The sequence below is a fragment of the Cryptotermes secundus genome, unplaced genomic scaffold (genome assembly GCF_002891405.2).
Source record: "Cryptotermes secundus unplaced genomic scaffold, Csec_1.0 scaffold160, whole genome shotgun sequence".
In the NCBI taxonomy this organism is placed as follows: domain Eukaryota; kingdom Metazoa; phylum Arthropoda; class Insecta; order Blattodea; family Kalotermitidae; genus Cryptotermes; species Cryptotermes secundus.
Window position 1 is genome coordinate 3,047,254 of NW_019745080.1, and position 18,547 is coordinate 3,065,800.

At 41.9% G+C, this 18,547-nt stretch overlaps 1 long non-coding RNA gene across 1 annotated transcript in view; it reads right to left on the bottom strand.

Moving 5' to 3' along the window:
* LOC117283125 overlaps positions 1-18,547 on the bottom strand; it is a 95,460-nt gene that overhangs the window by 69,639 nt on the left and 7,274 nt on the right. The window contains exon 2 of the long non-coding RNA XR_004514139.1: positions 8,199-8,303. This is a non-coding gene — a long non-coding RNA (uncharacterized LOC117283125). The remainder of the gene's footprint in view (positions 1-8,198; positions 8,304-18,547) is intronic.

Consider the following 18,547-nt stretch of genomic DNA (forward strand, 5'->3'; position numbering starts at 1 on the left):
TACAAGCCAGAATGTCATGGGTTCGATTCCCGATGCGGTCATTGATCTTTAAATTGACCTAATCCTTCCCGCAAAACCATGGTCCTGGGGTCGACTCAGCCTGTAACATAAATGATTACCAGGAATCTTTCTGGGGGGAAATGAGCGGCCGGTGCGTAAGGCTGACAACTTATCCTTCATCTTGAGCCGATTACATAGAAAATGTGGGAGCCTCGACGTCTCACAACCGTGTGGGTCTCCAGGGCCTGATACAGGGATAGTTTTAATAAACATAAAATTAACTAAGTTGGAGTCCTTATTCATACTTGATGGTTAATTAAAGATGTGTTTAATGTGCATTATGAATGGACAGTGAAGTGAAAACTTTTCGTACAAGAAATGAAACATTACTTTCAAATAAAAAAAGAGGAAGGAGGAGAGGTAAGTGAAGCAAAGGAAAAAGTTAATTACGTGGCTAATGAACAAACTGCAGTCTACTGTTAATACACACTTGCGACACACTTGAACCAACAAGAAGTCTATTGCTCACTATACAAACCGCCAATTAAAAACACAATAAAATTAAAATTTGGTTAGGAAAAGAAAAAAAGAATCTACTTATACAAGAGAAGTTTATAATTTAGCCTCCGAGCTCTTTATGAATAAAAGCTTTAATAGTTCAGCATGTGATCCTTTATTGTAAAAATTCTAAATGTTCATACTAACTTTGTTGAAGTTAAATTTTGTTCCACTCTTAAGAGCATGTTCACATTCTACTCCCGTATTACATATAGGAGTAAATTCGATATCAGTTTCGCGTAAAGGAGAGAAAAACACACAGAAAACAGCCACTAACACCAGTTCCTGCAGGGTTATCTGTTTCGTAATGCAACACATTTCCAATATTTAGTATGATAACTATCTCTGAACAACAGCACCAAACGTTATTTGACTAATTAATTAGAAGCACCAAAACCTGTACTTCTTCAATAAAAGATAACATTTTCCCTGATGTTAATTCACTAAACACCACGCCATGAAGACATATGAGGAAGTGAAGATACAGCTCCATCATTCTTGACCTCGGCATTAGATGGAAGTGAGTTGTCAGCTTCACGCCCAGGCAGATCTGCCCACCATGAAAAAAGCCCCCGGTGCCCATAAACAGGAGAATCTGTGGGCTCCAGAGCCGGTCCGGACGCTGCGCAGAAAAGTCTCTTCCCCCTGCTGGAAATCGAACCCCAATTCCTTTGCCTTCCAACCAGTAGACAGCCGGTATACCGAATGCACTAACAAAGTACTCAAAGATTTACGAGATACCGAATCGTATTACTTTCTTATTGCAGAAATAATACTGTCACGTGTGTTACTGACTAGAGACGGGGTTTGAATTGATGAATAGATTTACTGACTACTTATAAGTCGTAACTATAAATATTTATTACACTATTGCTGGTCGAATCATTCCACAATAAGTTTTATAAGCCTGCTTTCACTAGTCGTTGCTTGGTAACAGCTCTCAACAATGGCTATTCCTCTGCAATGTTTTCACTAGGCGTTTCCTGGTAACGGATATTAGCAATTGAGATTCTTCAGCTTCTGTTGTCCATTGGTTACCACTCCACAGCTTAACACTCAACTACTGAACTGAACTCACAACAATTTTTCGCCTGTTATATAGACTCGGGCCGGATCTCACGGAAAACACGTGTCACATGTCAGAATGCGTGTTCATTTTCCCGCTACCCAGCACTGGGCATGGCGCGGACCACATATAAAATGCCTCTTCTCTTGTCGGAATGCATGTTTATCGACCCGTTGCCTGGCAATGGGCATGGCGCGGAGCACAAAGGAAACACTTCTTCCAATACCTTTTCTATTGTTGCGTACATGCTTTTCGGGCGCCCCCCAGACATAAGTCTACGCATCACAACACTTTTGAGTTAAGAATCTGTTGTTTCCTGCCTCATTTCTAAGGCTCTGGGGGTAAAACCATGTGATCTTTCGTATGAGTGTAATATTTCCCGTTCCTTCCTTGTAACCAACACGCACAGTGATCGAAGTTAAGGCTATCCTCGCGGTAACACCAAAGATTGTCTTCTCTGAATGTGACGTAGTGTAACATTGTAGTTGAATATCGACATTTCGGTGGAACACGGCACCTCCTTTTTCACGGCCAAATTGAGTTCAATATTCGGGCAAGAGGGAGGAGGCATAAGACTGTTCCACCGAAACGTCGGTATCTACATACAGTCCTACATAGTGTTAGAGAGCAACACTGCGGTATGAACGCACACCTTCATGAAAATTTGAAAACTTTTAATATCGTGTTGCATTTGAGGTTCTCACAGCGGTTGCTATGAAGAGGGCGGGCTCCGGAGCTGCGAGACATCTGAAAAACATAAGCCTCCAACTTCAGGGATGAAGAGTAAGAGAACAAATAAAACTAACTCTCGGCTTTCTCTTCAACCATGAAGATGGAGGCGATATATTTTCCGAAACGTGGAGCTTTCTTCGAACTGCACGGTGTTACAACACAGAAGATACCAATGTTCCTTGTGTCCTCTTTATTTCATTTTCTACAGTCCTGTGTTAATTTGATTATATTTTCCTCAGACATCCTCAGTATATGTACGTAGGTATTGATCACAGCGGTGGTTATGCAGAGTTCTATCTTCTGCGATATAAAGCCTTCTAGTCCAATGGAAGCCTATTGACGTTTCGGAAAAACAAAACATATCGCCTACATCTTTAGGGCTGAATAAAGGTGCGGCCACACAGAGCGCTACGCTGTGTTCGCTACGTACGCTGTGTACGCTATGTTCGCTACACCGCGTGGCCACACAGAAAGCTATGTTTGGTACGAAACTGCTCAGTCTTGAATAAGATGTTGGCCGATAGTGTGCCTTTGGGGGGGGGGGCAGCGATGATTCCGAAGATGAGCTTTTGCTGTTACTTTCCTTGTGTAAACGTAAAAGGAAGTGGGTGCTTGGCGTGAACTTAAGAAGAACAAAGTTTGGTGAATTTCATCACCTGATAAAGCAGTTACGTGAAGATGAAGTTGAATTTAAAGAATATTTCCGAATAAATGGGGTTGATGAAAATATTTTAAGTTCTTCACTTATAGATAAGAGAACAAAGTTTGTACATTACCTGGTGTATTAATTTCTCCAGAAATCATGTCCCAGGCATTACCCCGCATGTTCTGGTTCTGATATTCTTCTAACCCTTTGTTCCACAAACATGGACACTTCTGTACTTCTTCAATTAATTCCTCCAGTGACATTTTCATCTAAGCGAATACTGCGCTGAATGATACGTAACACGTGTTGTAATCAGAGTGGGAAATTACTGAGGCGCACAGCTGACACCTGGAAGAGAGCCCAGTGCGCATGCCCGTCCACCGCGAAGTTTTAAAAATATAGCCGAGAATCAAACACTCTACGACGCAGCTAACATAGCGAACATAGCGTACGTAGCGTACGGAAGTCTGTGTGGCCAGTCACATTGGCAATAAAGGGAGATATTTTTTTATTCGTATAGCGAACATAGCGTACGTAGCGCTCTGTGTGGCCGCAACTTAATAAGGAGAGATCGCTTGCAGCCTGCTTCATGCTAGTTTCTCTTTTATTCTGAAGCTGGAAGCGACATTTCCCTCCGAAACGTTGATTTCATTATATGGCGTTTTATCCTAGATGACAAAACCGTTCGTTCTCAGTATACGCTATCTCAGTTTTATAATCTCTCATATATATTATGTGTCATTTTTCGAAATTACTTGTTTTCCTTAGCTCATAAAATTTCTCAAAATTGTATCATCATGAACCTATGTTAAGTCTTGAAAAATCTTGTGATAAAGTATGAATTACAGACTCCTCAAATAAAGATAAGCTAACAAGCGAGAGTGACACTTAATATGCATGAGGCTACAGCAATGTAATTAGGGGGGAGAGACTAGCGCAACACACAAAAGGATTAACGAACTGCGGGCCATAATTAATAAAGACAGCAATCAAAGAGCAGACTTCCTGTTACAATGTAAAATGTATGTTTTGTATGTTCACGTAGGTTATCAAGTCTTAGGCTACAGAGTCGTAACAACACAGGAATTCTTGACGTTCCACGCAAGCGCAGAGGGTGATGGGATGATGGATTACATTCAGACAGTGCATCTGTGTGCATTGCTGTCATGATCTCCTCTGTGAGGAGGGAACATGCATGAAATTGGAAATGTTATACATATATATATAGTATCGCACAAAATATGCAAAATCTACATGCAAAATCAGTTCCTTATTCAGAATCATATAACCGTTTTAACCAATTTCACGAAGCAGAACCTTTCTTGAGAAACTAATTGTCGCTCAGCTAGTCAAGGGCTTCGTCGAATTTTACGGGGCACATGGGTTCATATCCTGAGCTAGATGAATCCTCTCCGCACTCTCTCAGCCTATTTCCTTAAGATCCACTTTAGTATTATATAACCATTTAAGCCCGGATCCTTTCAGTGGCTTCTTTCCTTTCTTTCTTTCGTGTAAGTTTCACGTGCATGCTACATATTCAGCCAATCTTATCCTCCTTGGTGTGATTCTCCTAAAATATTTAATGAATTGTAAGAATTATGAAGCTCTTCGTTCAGTAATTTTCTCTATCACCCTGATACTTCCTCTCTCCCAGGTATATATTGTGACATGACGCCTGAAAGCCGGAATAGTGGAGTCAGATCGGATGCTGATTCCCCAGGCAACGAGTATTAACAAAGCACGATCCCGGTACAACGGCTTCAGTTACTAGGGTTTTGATACACAATATGCAACTAACTGTTGTAACCGGTATCCACGGCAACGAATCGTTCAAAGCACGTCAACGGAGGACGCGTTAAGATTAAGGGCGAGGACGCACCAAGAAAACTGGCAACCGCAACGCAACCGAAGTTTCCTCAATTTGCGTCCCTTCATTCAGTAAAATGTGTTGAACTCAGGCTGATAACAGTTCTCGGAAATTGAGGTTGCGTTGCGGTTGCCGATTTCCTTGGTGTGCCCTTGCCCTAATTACTGTGTTAAAGTCGATTACCAGGAAACGTCTGGTGAAGACAGAGAAATTTCGTGTGAGCTGTGGTTACAATGAAAATTGGAGTGTGAGATTCAGTGGGACTGTTGTAGTTGCTTGCGGTGGCGATTCGTGGGCAGCCAGTGGATACGATATCCAATCCGAACCCCCGTCGAGAGACACTCTAACACGTGACAGTATTTAAAACATCTCTGAGTGAGGGAAACATTTAAAGTAATATTTCTGTTTCACTAGTGCGACATTTGCAAAAATATTTACAACAAGAAATTGCTAGAATTATTTTCAGTAAATGAATATCGAGACAGTGATATGAGGGAAACAAAAATGTGCAACTGGTATACCGGTTTACTTCAGCGGACTACACAAGTAACTTCTTCAAAATCTGCTATGCTCATTGTGATCAAATAGGAAAAGTGATACAACAGTAATAATGTCACATGCAGGGCCCATGACTTAAAAAAAAAAGATATTACTAATCCCACGTGGAGGCGGGGTCGAATACCTCCACCGTAGACCTACGAGTCGTAGGAGGCGACAAAAAGGGAAGTCTCGAATCTGAGACAGGGACTCGGACCCGATAATGAATGCGCTGGCGAGGTCCAGCAGCAATTGTAAACAACAAACTCGTCCTCTCGTCAGAGAGAGCACTCCACATCAACATACCAGCAACTGTCTGACGGTAATAAAAGTCTGGTCGTAAGCCCCAGATGGGTGCTTTATTCAAGACACGCTGGTCGACTGGCCGTTAGTCGTAACATAAGACTCGACTAGACTCGACTCGGGAGATGTGATAAGAAGTCAGACACAGAAGTCAGAAGGCAGAAGTAAAGCCTTCAGTTTATATGGTGTAGTTACAGTAACCTATAGAATGTCATCATTTTTCGTAGTTACGAAGTGTCATAATCAATTGTAATCCTGCCTGGTGAACATCCAATAAATCGACTCACCAACCAAACTCGCGTCTAAGGTCACTAAACCACGTGACAATATATTCCTGAATATCATGTTCTCAGATACCCTCAACACCGGTATGTATTTTTCCCTTATTCTAACTGACGCTGTTGTTTTCAGTTCAGGAAACTTAAGTATAATTTTCTTCCGAATTTTAGCAAAAAATACCTTCATTATTTCAGTAAGTTACGAATGTTATAAATAAATGGAGGTGTTTAATTTAATGTCAAAAAATAGCATTTTTATTTAAAACTTCCCTTAAGAATAGATTAATCGTCTAATCTCGGCAAAGGCTACTAGATGGTATTAATAAACAGTCAAAAAGAATACATCTTAAACAGCCTAGTTTCATGACGGAATTAGAATTTCATACAAAATCTCCATTTTTTTCGGATCTATTTTGACGTACCTGTGACAATTTTAACTTCGAAAGAAATACATTTGAAAGGTTTTTAGGAAGGTTTCAAAACAGACTATAAATTTTCCTATCTTCGGCATTATGACCTGTGATTGCCTGCTTGAATCAACCTGATTGTATTCACTCCAACTAAATTTAATGTGTGTTACCCATACTGACACCTGTCAGACAAATATGATTTCACATGACAATGGTAAGCCTAAATCAGCTCCACCAACAAATGCAGCAGAAAATTGCTCTACTTCCTGAAACTGTCCTGTTTATTTCACTTTAACAAAATTCTGTGTGGTTTATGGATATGTCAAAAGCTCCTACCTATAGTAAGGAGACAAGGTTCCAGAGTTACTGGTCTTTTTACTCATATCAATTTGTCAATATATAATATTTTGTCTCTACTTGTTTTTCATTTTCTTTCTCTTACAATTATATATTCCTTTTTTCTTTCTCTCGAATTTTATCCTCCCTTACAATTCAATATCAAACTTTAGACAACATCCAATATCATCTGTGCTCCTGAGGCCATAAGGGATATTCAATCTTCTCCTGATACCCTTCTTAAAACAATGTTTACACTGACGTCTGGAGCATTCATTCCCTCCTCAACCTAAGCCCGTATTTCTCCAACAGGATCCTGTGACATACTAGTAGTTCTCATCCCTGCCAGTAAGTGCTGACCGCCCATACTTGCTCCGATAGAGATCAATATTTTCGAGGAATCGATTCCATAGCTCAAGCTCGCTGGCTTCCCACCGCGGCGGCCCGGGTTCGATCCCGGGTCTGGTCAAGTTGAATTTGTGGTGGACAAAGTGGCGCTGGGGCAGGTTTTCTCCGAGTACTTCGGTTTCCCCTGCCAATCTTCATTCCACCAATTGCTCCACAATCACCCTCACCTATCATCTGGGGCTGGTACAGTAGGCCAGAAGTGGCCGCAGTACAAAGGACTTAGTCCCACCCCACTAGCAATAAAAACAGTACATATACGTAGACAGGGGCTTATGGGATAGGTTGCTTTCTCGAAAACTAGATTACAGCAGACTTCCTTGCAACAGACTCAACGGTTGACCAGCAATACTTTTGATTAAACACGGTGGCTAAATGTGTTGTTTTTGGTTAATTAAAAGTGAATAAATATTGTACTAACCTACAAATACTCCGTGGCCTTTAGTCCGCAAGCGAATTCTACCGACCGGGCGACCGCCACTTGTCGGCGAAGTTAGTGCAAACTTTTGCGGATAGAGGGTGTCATGTGGTCAGCGTTACGGTTTCCCACGGCCGTTAATCTCGGTTTTCTAGACCGGAGCCGCTACTTTTCCATTATCCTCTCGAGGCTGAGTGTACCCCCGTTCCAGACCCACTACTTCACAGAAAACCTGGTGTCGCCGGGAAACGAACTCGGGACCTCTGGATTTGTAGCCAAGAATTCTGACCACTAGACCACAGAGGTGGTCGCTACTAACTTACAAATAGTGTTTAAAAATACAAGTAACGTCATTACATTATACAGTTTTATTAGAAAACAATTTATTGATATACCACGCTCCGCTGCCGGAGCGCGCATATGCGCAAACCTACCAGATCAACATGCCCGACTTCAAGAGTGAATCATTTGCGAGGCAAGGGAAGAGAAACAAATCTGTTGTGTGCAGAGAAACAACCTGCAAATAGTGCATGCCCCTACGAATACAGGCTGCGTATATACACAAACCGCACATGCTTATGTATACAGAGCGATATAAGCTTTTATTTTTCTGAATTAATAACAGCAAAAGAATAAGCTTACTTGAGAGCCGCATGGTGGCAGCAGTGGTCGAGTCGACAGCGCAATCACACAGCGTGTAGAGACAGAGCCAGAATTCTCAACAGTTCACATCAACGTTGAGTTATGCTGCAACATTGTAATGATAACGTTAATAAACGGGTAAAAGCAAAGTTTGTATTTTTGGTTAAAACTATTAGTTTACTGTTTATCATTTTATTAAATGAAAGTGTATTTCTTATCTTTTTCTCCTATCTTGACCCATAATTGGCAGTAAGTTAAACGTGTTGGGCCGCGCCATAGCTCAAGAGGTTAGTCGCTGGCTTCCCACCGCGGAGGCCCGGGTTCGATCCCGGGTCTGGTCAAGTGGGATTTGTGGTGGACAAAGTGGCGCTGGGGCAGGTTTTCTCCGAGTACTTCGGTTTCCCCTGCCAATCTTCGTTCCACTAATTGCTCCACAATCACCTTCACCTGTCATCTGGGGCTGGTACAATAGGCCAGAAGTGGCCGCAGTACAAGGGGTTTAGTCCCACCCCACTATCAATAAAAAAAAGCTAAACGTGTTACTCAACAATTTTAAGTTAGACTGTTTTAAGAATAACGACATTAATGACGGTTTTAATGCGAGGTATGCGAATTCCGTCTTGTTACTTCTGACAAAGATTTTAACTGAGAGGGTAACGAAATTTCAGGTTTCTTCTGCCCCTTGTACACGTATCCTCAAAGAATTTTTTTTGAGAACTACTCCGAAAACCATGGTTTAAGAGTATACGTACCGAGGGGTCCGGTTCAAATTCGCAGCCTGTTTATGAGAAGATGAAAATAGAACCAACGACTACAGGCGAAGTACAAAATAATAATTTTAAACAACGTATCACTCCTACTCCAAAAACCTTTAAACGCAGGTTACAAGGAACTTCGTTCCGTGTTTCATCACATTACCATTGTGCATGAATATAGAGTGGAGGTAAGACTCCATATATTCCAGAACTCAGCAGTAAGTACAGATGAAGCCATCTTCTTGCACATGTCATTCTGTCTGTGAGGGAATAATCCCACGTATCTAATAGGAAAGCCGGTCACGGTAGCCAAGCGGTCTAAGGCATGTACTGTCTTCGCTCGCTTGGAAACCGGGATCGTGGGTTCGAATCCTACTCAGGGCATGGATGTTTAGTTTGTGTGTGTGCGTTTTTCTGTGTTTGTGTACAGGTAGAGGCCTTGCGACGAGCTGATCACCCGCCCAAGGAGTCCTACAAAATGTGTAAGATCTAGAAAAACCGAAGTGAACGGAGAAGTTCATGGAGGTAGGCCTAGGCCCACTGGGGCTGTAGTGCCAAGGAAAAAAACTAATAGGAAAGAGACTGGATGTATTTATTATTTAAGTCCTTAAAAATGATACCGCTTGTTTCATTTCTATATAAGAGATAGTATACTATTAGAAATTCCGCAGAGATTATAATATCACGATTATTATTAATTTACAGTGCCCAGATCAATTCAGAAAATGGATGGCATTTTACGAATTTATGAAGGAACTGATATTTTATTCCGACGTCTGGCGACGCTGTCCGAAATGTCAACTAACGTAGTATTTCAAGCGTTCTAAAATATTAAAACAATCGGATTTAGCTATCAAGTCGTTTTACCTGTTTGTGACATCCGCCATTCAAATTTGCCGACATCTACAGTGTTAAATCCTGTATACTAATTAGACTTCTGGTTTCACAGTAAGAGACCATTTTATTTCCATTATATGGCAGCTGGACAGGTGTCTTGTGCCTCTTAAATAAATATGTATTTACGTTAAGAGGCATTCATAAAGCAGTGTTATCAGACTCGCGCCTGAGTATGTCAGGAAAATACGGAAAATAAATTTTATAGAAGGATTACGTTTTATTTTTCCTAGATACTGATGTACATAACGAATAATATCGTTAATAAAGAGTACAGAGCATCATAAAACAGTTTTAGTGTTCCTACTTTCCTGTAATTTGTCCATGATACTACGTATCATTATACTGCAGAAATATAGCTCTTCTTAGTCAAGGCTGTGAGAACCTCAAATCCAACGACGTTTTCTTGTTTTTAGAAACTCAGACAATGAACAGAGCTCTGAAAGCTAGAAAAAACGAGTAAAATGCGCCATCATCATAACCCTTGCAATTGGGGTATAAAAGGGGCTAGATTTTTATTTGTAAATTAACTAAATAGCTCCTCGCAGGACAGTCTTTGTGAAGCTAGTGCCTACTTATCCAATTAAAATTCTGCAACTTCTATGTAACTCTAAGGTTCATTACCGCATTCACAAAAGTCTACTACTGTCTCTGTTTAAAGCTATTTCAATCCCACGTTTCTGAGGAACACATCGCCTCCATCTTCAGGGTCGAATAAGCCAAGCAAGATACCAATGTGAAAGCAGGCAAGCTCGGTTTGCCACATGCTTTCACGTTCGTATTTTGCTTGTTTTATTTAACCCTGAAGATGGAGGTGATATGTTCCTCCGAAACGTAGGTTGACTTTCAACGGACTACATGGTAACATATCCCAGAAGATAACAATCTTCATCTAAATCATATTTAAAAATTCCGTTCTTCCTGGCGTTAACGCTACGCATCTCCACTTCGAAAACAAATCTGTTGATGCTGTTCAGGGAAATAAACGTTCTTTACTCTGAGAATCATAAGAAATACACGCAGAGACTCTGTGGGCAAAATGTATGTTCTGTTTTTTTTTTTTAATATTAAAGTTGATTCTGTGTACAGAATCGGCCGTTCTTTAAATGGCTAAGCACTGTACACGCTACAGAACAGCTTTGTGTAGCGCTTGTTTCCTACTGCCATCTCCAGGAGTTCACTGGAAACTATTTTCACTCTCGCGGTTCTACCTGCGGTCACTTTCACGGATGAGTAATTGTAAAAGTAAAATCACAAAGCGAAACAGCTTGCAAGAGTTTCTTCAACTGTTCACTGTGTAACAGACACAGCAGCAGGCTCGAGTAAATATTTAAATGCTGGTAAATAATAGCACCCAATTATTAGATTAGGTTACAGGTTACATGCGTGTATTTGGCTTCTGTTATTATATTCTTTGGAGTTTCATTTTATCACGTTCTTGTGTTAAGAAATATTATATAAATTATTCTAAGAACAAAGTAAATTTGAAACACGGAAGAATGAACCACTGGAAGGCGTTCGAAGCGAATTAAACATAAATATATCTGGGATAAATATAAAAAAAAGTAAAGCTATCCCTGTAACAGGCCGTGGAGGCCCATAGGGTTGTGAGACGTTGAGGGCTCCACATTATCTAGACAATCGGCTCAAAGATGGCGGTAAGGTTGTCAGCCTTACACGCCGGCCGCGCTTTACTCCCCAGGAAAATTATTTAATTAATTTCTGGTACTCATTTCTGTTAGAGGCTGAGTCGATCTCAGGGCCATAGTGCGGCCGGAAGGATTAGGTCAATTGAAAAAATTCAGTTACCTCATCGGGACTTGAACCTGCAACCTTCCGGCTTGTAGCATAGTGCCTCAACCAACTACGCTGCCTCGTGCCCTAAAATATATCTGGGATAACAAATATAATTATGACATACCTAATTGTATTCCATTTGTAACCATTTTTGTGTGAAGTCCTTACTTGACGCATATGATTGAATAAAGAAGTCTAAAGGAACAAGATTTGGGGATTTAGGTAAATTTTTACGGTATGAGAAGTTTCTTGCACATTGTGACATGACGCCCGAAAGGTGGAATAATGAAGTCAGAACTGACATCCATTGCTAGGCAACGACTCGGTAAACACATCCCCGCGGCAACGAATACTCAAGCAACAATCGAGTAACTTCCGTTGCTAGACAACGGTTGTAAACACGCATATACAACAATCGACAGGCTATGTTTTCTGTGTGGTCTTAACAAAGTTGTTATAAAGAAGTGTTCAGTCGAGGCCGTTCAGTGAGGAGTCGAATTTCGAGACGCCAGCCTGCCATGATATGAGGTTGGGAACAGATGAATTGTGTTCAGTCGAGTCTTCGAATTGGCAGTTTCAGAATAATGGCAAGAAAGGAATGAGTCTGTGAAAAGAAGACTTTCGTGTGATTTGAAGTGACTGTGAGACTGTTATCAATCCGTTGCCAGGATACGACTAGTGAAGACTGAGAACCCTAGTGTGTGTGCAACGGTGAACTGTAATGTGTGGATCAGAGATGGCGCTGTAATTGCATGTAGGTCCGAGTTGGGTGAATAAGATGTCAATAAATTCAACCATCCTATCCAAACCCCGTCTTATAAGTCACGCACAACCACCACCCCCCTAAACGTGACAATATATCACTGTTACTTCCGTGATCAAATGCGTCTATGCAAGTAATGAATCGTATTATAAAATTCTCATTCTACAAACTTTTATCCCAATTCTATATCTGACTACAGGGTTTCATGGCTGTTTTAGACGACAAATTGTACCCTTTCGGATATTCGATGGACAGGGACGGCAGATACACTTAGACAGAGATGTCAATGACGAACTCAAGGGTGGATAACTGAAAAACAACTCCGTGGCCTGTAGCCCGCAAGCGAACTATACCGACCGAGCTACCGCCGCTTGTCGGCGAAGTTAGTGCCAACTTTTGCGGATAGAGGGTGTCACGTGGTCAGCGCAACGAATCCTCACGGCCGTTAACTTCGGTTTTCTAGACCGGAGCCTCTATTTCCTTGAAATAGCTCCTCAATTATCCTCACGAGGCTGAGTGGATTCTGTTCCAGGCTCACTACTTCTCAAGAAATCTGGTAGCGCCGTGAATCGAACCCGGGACTTCTGGGTCTGTAGCCAGGAACTATGACCACTAGACCACAGAAGCTGTCACTGAAGCTCTGAAATTTGACGATACGACGATACGATACCAGGTCCATGGCAAGTTGCTTCAGAGGGCTCTCCGCTGATGTAGTGCATTTAATGTTCCTGCACAGGCTACATGCCATACGCAGGTCCTGTTGATATCTTTGTAATCGTACAAAATTCAGAGTCAAGTCACCATTCGTGAAGTAGTAGTGATCGAGGCTAGCTCTTTCTGAGATACCCAACTGAGCAGCTGTCTTCCCCCTCACCTGAGAACGGAAAAAGATCCCGTTTCCGAAACGTCGTGTTTCCTAGTCTCTAGAATACCGGATGATGGGAAAAGTCCGATAACCCACTAATTTTCAGTACAATTCGTGACTTCATCAGTTACATCGTCCATCAAAATGGCATTATCTTTTTCTATTCACTAAATATCTGAAGTTACACAACACATCTATACATGCAGTGGTAAAATGCTATGGTAAAAAGAAAAAAGTTGTCCCTGTGCTTAACTAATTAAGCACTACACCATAAGGCGCATGGGGAAGTGGATGTATCTGTCTATCTATACCTCCAAAGCCCTTTGTTGGACCTTGGCCGCTTTTCAGTTTCCTGATCTTTTACATAGTCGGTAGGACTCCTTGGAAGGGGGATCAGCCCATCGCAAAGCCGTTATCTGCAAACACAGAATAAACGGACACAGACATCCACACTTCAAATGTGATATGGACGCATGTATAGATCCACATTTTCTTGATCTCGGCACTAGTTGGATGTGGGTTGCATACTACGGCGAGATACAGGGACGACAGGGACAAACCAGGGGTGTGTAGGGTTCAGGTAAGTTGGTTAATTAACGGCCCTATTCGTGTTTGCATTTAATGGGTATGAAGCTCGGTATCTGACATTAAGGGAGGAACACAGACTGAGGGTGTTTGAGAACAGGGTGCTGAGGAGAACATTTGGACGGAAGAGAGATGAAGTGACATGAGGTTGGACAAAACTGATTAATAAGGAGCTTCATAACTTGTACCCTTTAAAGTAAAGGTAAAGCTATCCCTGTAAGAGGCCGTGAAGGCCCATAGGGTTGCGAGTCGTTGAGGCTCCCACATAATCGGGACAATCGGCTCAAAGATGGCGGTAAATTTGTCAGCCTTACGCGCCGACCGCGCTTTACTCCCCAGGAAAATTATAATTCCCGGTACTCATTTCTGTTAGAGGCTGAGTCGACCCCAGGGTCATAGTGCGGCTAGGATTAGGTCAATTTAAAAAATTCAATGACCTCATCGACACATGAACCCACGACCTTCCGGCTTGTAGCATAGCCCCTCAACCAACTACCCACCCTTTGCCAAGTATAATTAGAATGACTGAGTCAGGGGTGAGATGGATAGCGCATGTAGCACGCATGATGGAGAAGAGGAATACATGTAGGATATTGGTGGGAAAGCCAGAAGGAAACAGACCACTGGGAAGACCAAGACGTAGATGGGTGGACAATATTAAAATGGATTTTGTAGAGAAAGAATGGGATGGTGTGGACTGGACTCATGTGGCTCAGGATAGGGACCAGTGGAAGGCTCTTGTGAACACGGTAATTAACCTTCGGGTCACATAAAATGCTGGGGGAATTCTTGGGCAGCTCAGCAGCATACGCAAAGTTCAATGTTGCAAGAATTTAGCGAAATTCTAAAATCCGGTTCATTTTTTAGCAGTTTCTTTTCACTTCAAACACATCAGTCACTAGCAGCGAAAAGCCAACCCTTGCCGTCTAGAATCACTCTCATGAATGAAAATACGAGCAATGCCAACGAATGACGGGACGCGAAGTGGCGGGAGTCAGGTCCCGGAATACGAACATATCAAAAACAACACCGAAAGAAACCCCGAAATGCGGAACATAGCGGATACAGCACGGAAAGGGGTAAGGTCAGTAGCAAAAATTAAAATATATGTATAAAGGTAGATAAACATACTTCGAGCAAGTTCGCTAAGGCGGGAATATTTCTGAATTTTATTCAAGAGCTGCTCGGTTCGAATCTCTTCTGGGTAGATACTACATATACTGTCTGAGGTTTTCTCGTGAGCTTCCTCAATTTCTCCAGGCATATTCCAGGATAATTCCTTCAAATAAGTCACGATCGCTTCATTTCACACTCTTTCTAATTCATGATTCTTTGACCCTTTAAAGCCCAGTGATAACTATAGGTCTCACCTGCTTCGAGATACTAAAACACTGAATTCTGCCCACACGGTGTGTTTGTGTGTTCCGTATGGTTCTCACAATAAACAGCGACAATTTCCCCTAAATAGCACTGACAGCTTTGCAAACTGTTTTATGAGTGTGTGCGTGCATGCGTGTGTGTGGGGTGGGTACGCGGTAGCGTAGTTGGCTGAGACACCATGCCACAAGCCGGAAGATTCTGGGTTCACTTCCCGATGAGGCCCTGGGGTCGACTTAGCGTCTAACAGAAATGACTACCAGGAATCTTTCTTGGGGTAAAAAGCGGCTGGCGCGCAAGGCATACAACCTCACCGCCGTCTTTGAGCCGACTGTCTAAAAAATTGGGAGCCTCGACGTCTCACAACCCTGAAGTGGTGAATCCAACTCTCGGTAGGGACACCGGATATTCTCGCTGAAGTTTTCGGTGGTTTTCCTCAGTCCCGAAGAGCAAATGCTTTGATACTACCTCGATTATAACCTATTCCAATTCATCATCCATCTATCGTCCTACCCCTGGACTATATAGTCTAACAAACGACGTTGTAAAACAACCCACAAAAAGAAAAATGAGAACCATGTACACTGATGAATATCACATGATCATTGAACGCCAGGAAGAGAATATCGGCGATACGAAACATTATTATTCCATCCTGACTCAATATTTGTTCCGACTGCCAGATACGTGTATGTGAAGACCATAAAATTAGCTGTTTTTATTTATATGACGTCAACAGCCGAGAGAATTATGCAGCTGCCGTATTGTCTGTCAAATACTAACATCAGTTCCTGATTGTCTTTATAAAACGTTGTCTTCTAAATGTCCAGTATACCGTGAAGAAAACTGGGACATTGACAGGTTTATGTTGTCACGGAATGACACAAGACTGAAATTATACCTGTCAGGTAACAGAGCTTCATGACTTGCGAAATACATAAAATATTTATATATCAGATAGTTCAGAGGCACTTACTGATCAAGTGTAGGATGTCTTTGCCTCCTGTCAAAGAGAAACAAGCTGAAGATGTGAAGGCCAATGACTGACGTTTATCATTGACACTGATATGCCGTATTTATGCATGTATAGGCCGCGTGCGTGTATAGGCTGCAGCACAATTTTCAGACAGAAATTATAGAAAAAATAATTTTCTTGGAATATTATTTCAGGAGTATTACACCCTGTATTACTAATTATGAACATAATTTTTTTTAAATGAAGTGTTTTCCCCAGTTTTCCTCTTGAATTTTTGGCAAAAAATGTGCGGCCTATACATGCGTAAATACGGTATATATTTATAAATACAAAACACTATAAACCTGTATTACTTAAGAAAGCCGTCTTCTGGGATGTGGCGCCGTGTAGAACTAGTATAAACCGACCTCTCGGAGGAACGTATCGCCTCCATCTCCGAAACGTCGGTTTACACTAGATCTACATGGCGACACATCCCAGGATACGGCATTCTTCATGGTCACCGCTGTGAAAATCTCAAAGCTTACTCTATTATCTCAGCCATCACACGAAAATCTTACAGCAGAACTCCGTGCTCTGTCCGGTAGCTCAGATAATACCTGTCTGCTCATGTAAAACGGACGCTAAATCTACGATACGTCAACTCATTAAAGATAAATGCGTAGGTGTGTATGGTCCTTCTGCTTACCTAAGCACTATACTATTAAGGCATATGGCAGGGCCGCGCCATAGCTCAAGCGGTTAGTCGCTGGCTTCCCACCGCGGCGGCCCGGGTTCGATCCCTGGTCTGGTCAAGTGGGATTTGTGGTGGACAAAGTGGCGCTGGGGCAGGTTTTCTCCGAGTACTTCGGTTTCCCCTGCCAATATTCATTCCACCAATTGCTCCACAATCACCCTCACCTGTCATCTGGGGCTGGTACAATAGGCCAGAAGTGGCCGCAGTAAAAGGAACTTAGTCCCACCCCACTAGCAATAAAAAAAAGGCGTATGGCAGAGTGAAGGTGTTACTCATCGCATTCCTGTACTGGATGGTGATGACAGCTAGTTTCAAGACCCGGTAGCTTTATCCCTTTGACAAAAACCTCCGGTACTCATTGGACAGGAGGTCGGGTGGACCCCAGAGGCAGCCTGGACGCTGCGCAGAACAAATAATATCTTGTCTCTGCCGGGAATCGAAGCCTGTTTCATCAGTCATCCAGTCAGTAGCCTAGTCTGAGTTTACCAAGCTGTTCTGAGCCTCTTATTCAAAAGGCGAAGTGGACTCGCACGTAGGAGTGAAGGGACCAGGTTTCGGTGCCTGCCATTCGCTTCCATGCCACGTGGTACTTAGGTACAGGTATGAATTTTAGTTTTTACCTCCTCATACTTTTTAATTTCCTTCTTGTTTCACTTATATTAATTGTTCAACTACAAAGCTGCATTTGTAAGAAGAGAGATAAAACCCGACATTAATTAGGTGCGCTTGCCAGAATGTTCCTTCCAGACTTTCCACTACACCATGCTCTTCGCCAGATGCTAAAGAAACTTTCCTCGACTTTGTTATTTAGCTACGGTGTCTTGGGTTAACCCTTTATTGCGTAATTACACAGAACTTCTGTCTTCATGCTATATTTAATTCCCGAGCAAAAGTGTAATATGCTGGTTTTGTGGTTCTCACAGCGGTACTTCATGAATATAACGCCGAGTAGTCTCATATAAATTAACGACGTTTCGGACGAAAGTACATCACTTATCCTCAGGCTCGAAAAGTCTACTTGCAGTATATGTTCGGTTTCATTTTTCGAACCTGGAGTCATTGGCAGTACGTTGCTCCGAAACGTCGTTGAACTTGTATCTGACTGTATGATATCATGTCCCAGACGACAGTATTCTTCAAGAATGTTAACAGGATACCGCAACAGAACAACTGAGATTTTCCATAAATTTTAAATCCGTCTTTTTAATTGTCAAAAACAATTTACTCTCTTCTGTAAGTTACTTTAATTTATCTTGAAAATTAACTAGATTTTGCAGGCTTTTCTTTTATTCTGATAATCGCTTAGTGGTCAGATAAGAACTCTGGTTTGTAAATTCTATTGAGGTAATATCAGGACTCAGAAAGAGAACCAGTGCATTGTAAGACGCCTTGCTTTACAACACTAGGAAACCCGTACAAAAAATAATCCTACCCCGATCGTAACTCTAACGTGCGATACCAGTTTGTAAGCGACCACTGAAACCAGTTCATATTTAACGCCACAGAACAATCACCTATATATTCCTGCAGAAAACGTTAACATAATTATTGTTGTACACACAGAGAGATATCAAGGTGATTATATTAGCCCCAATTTACTT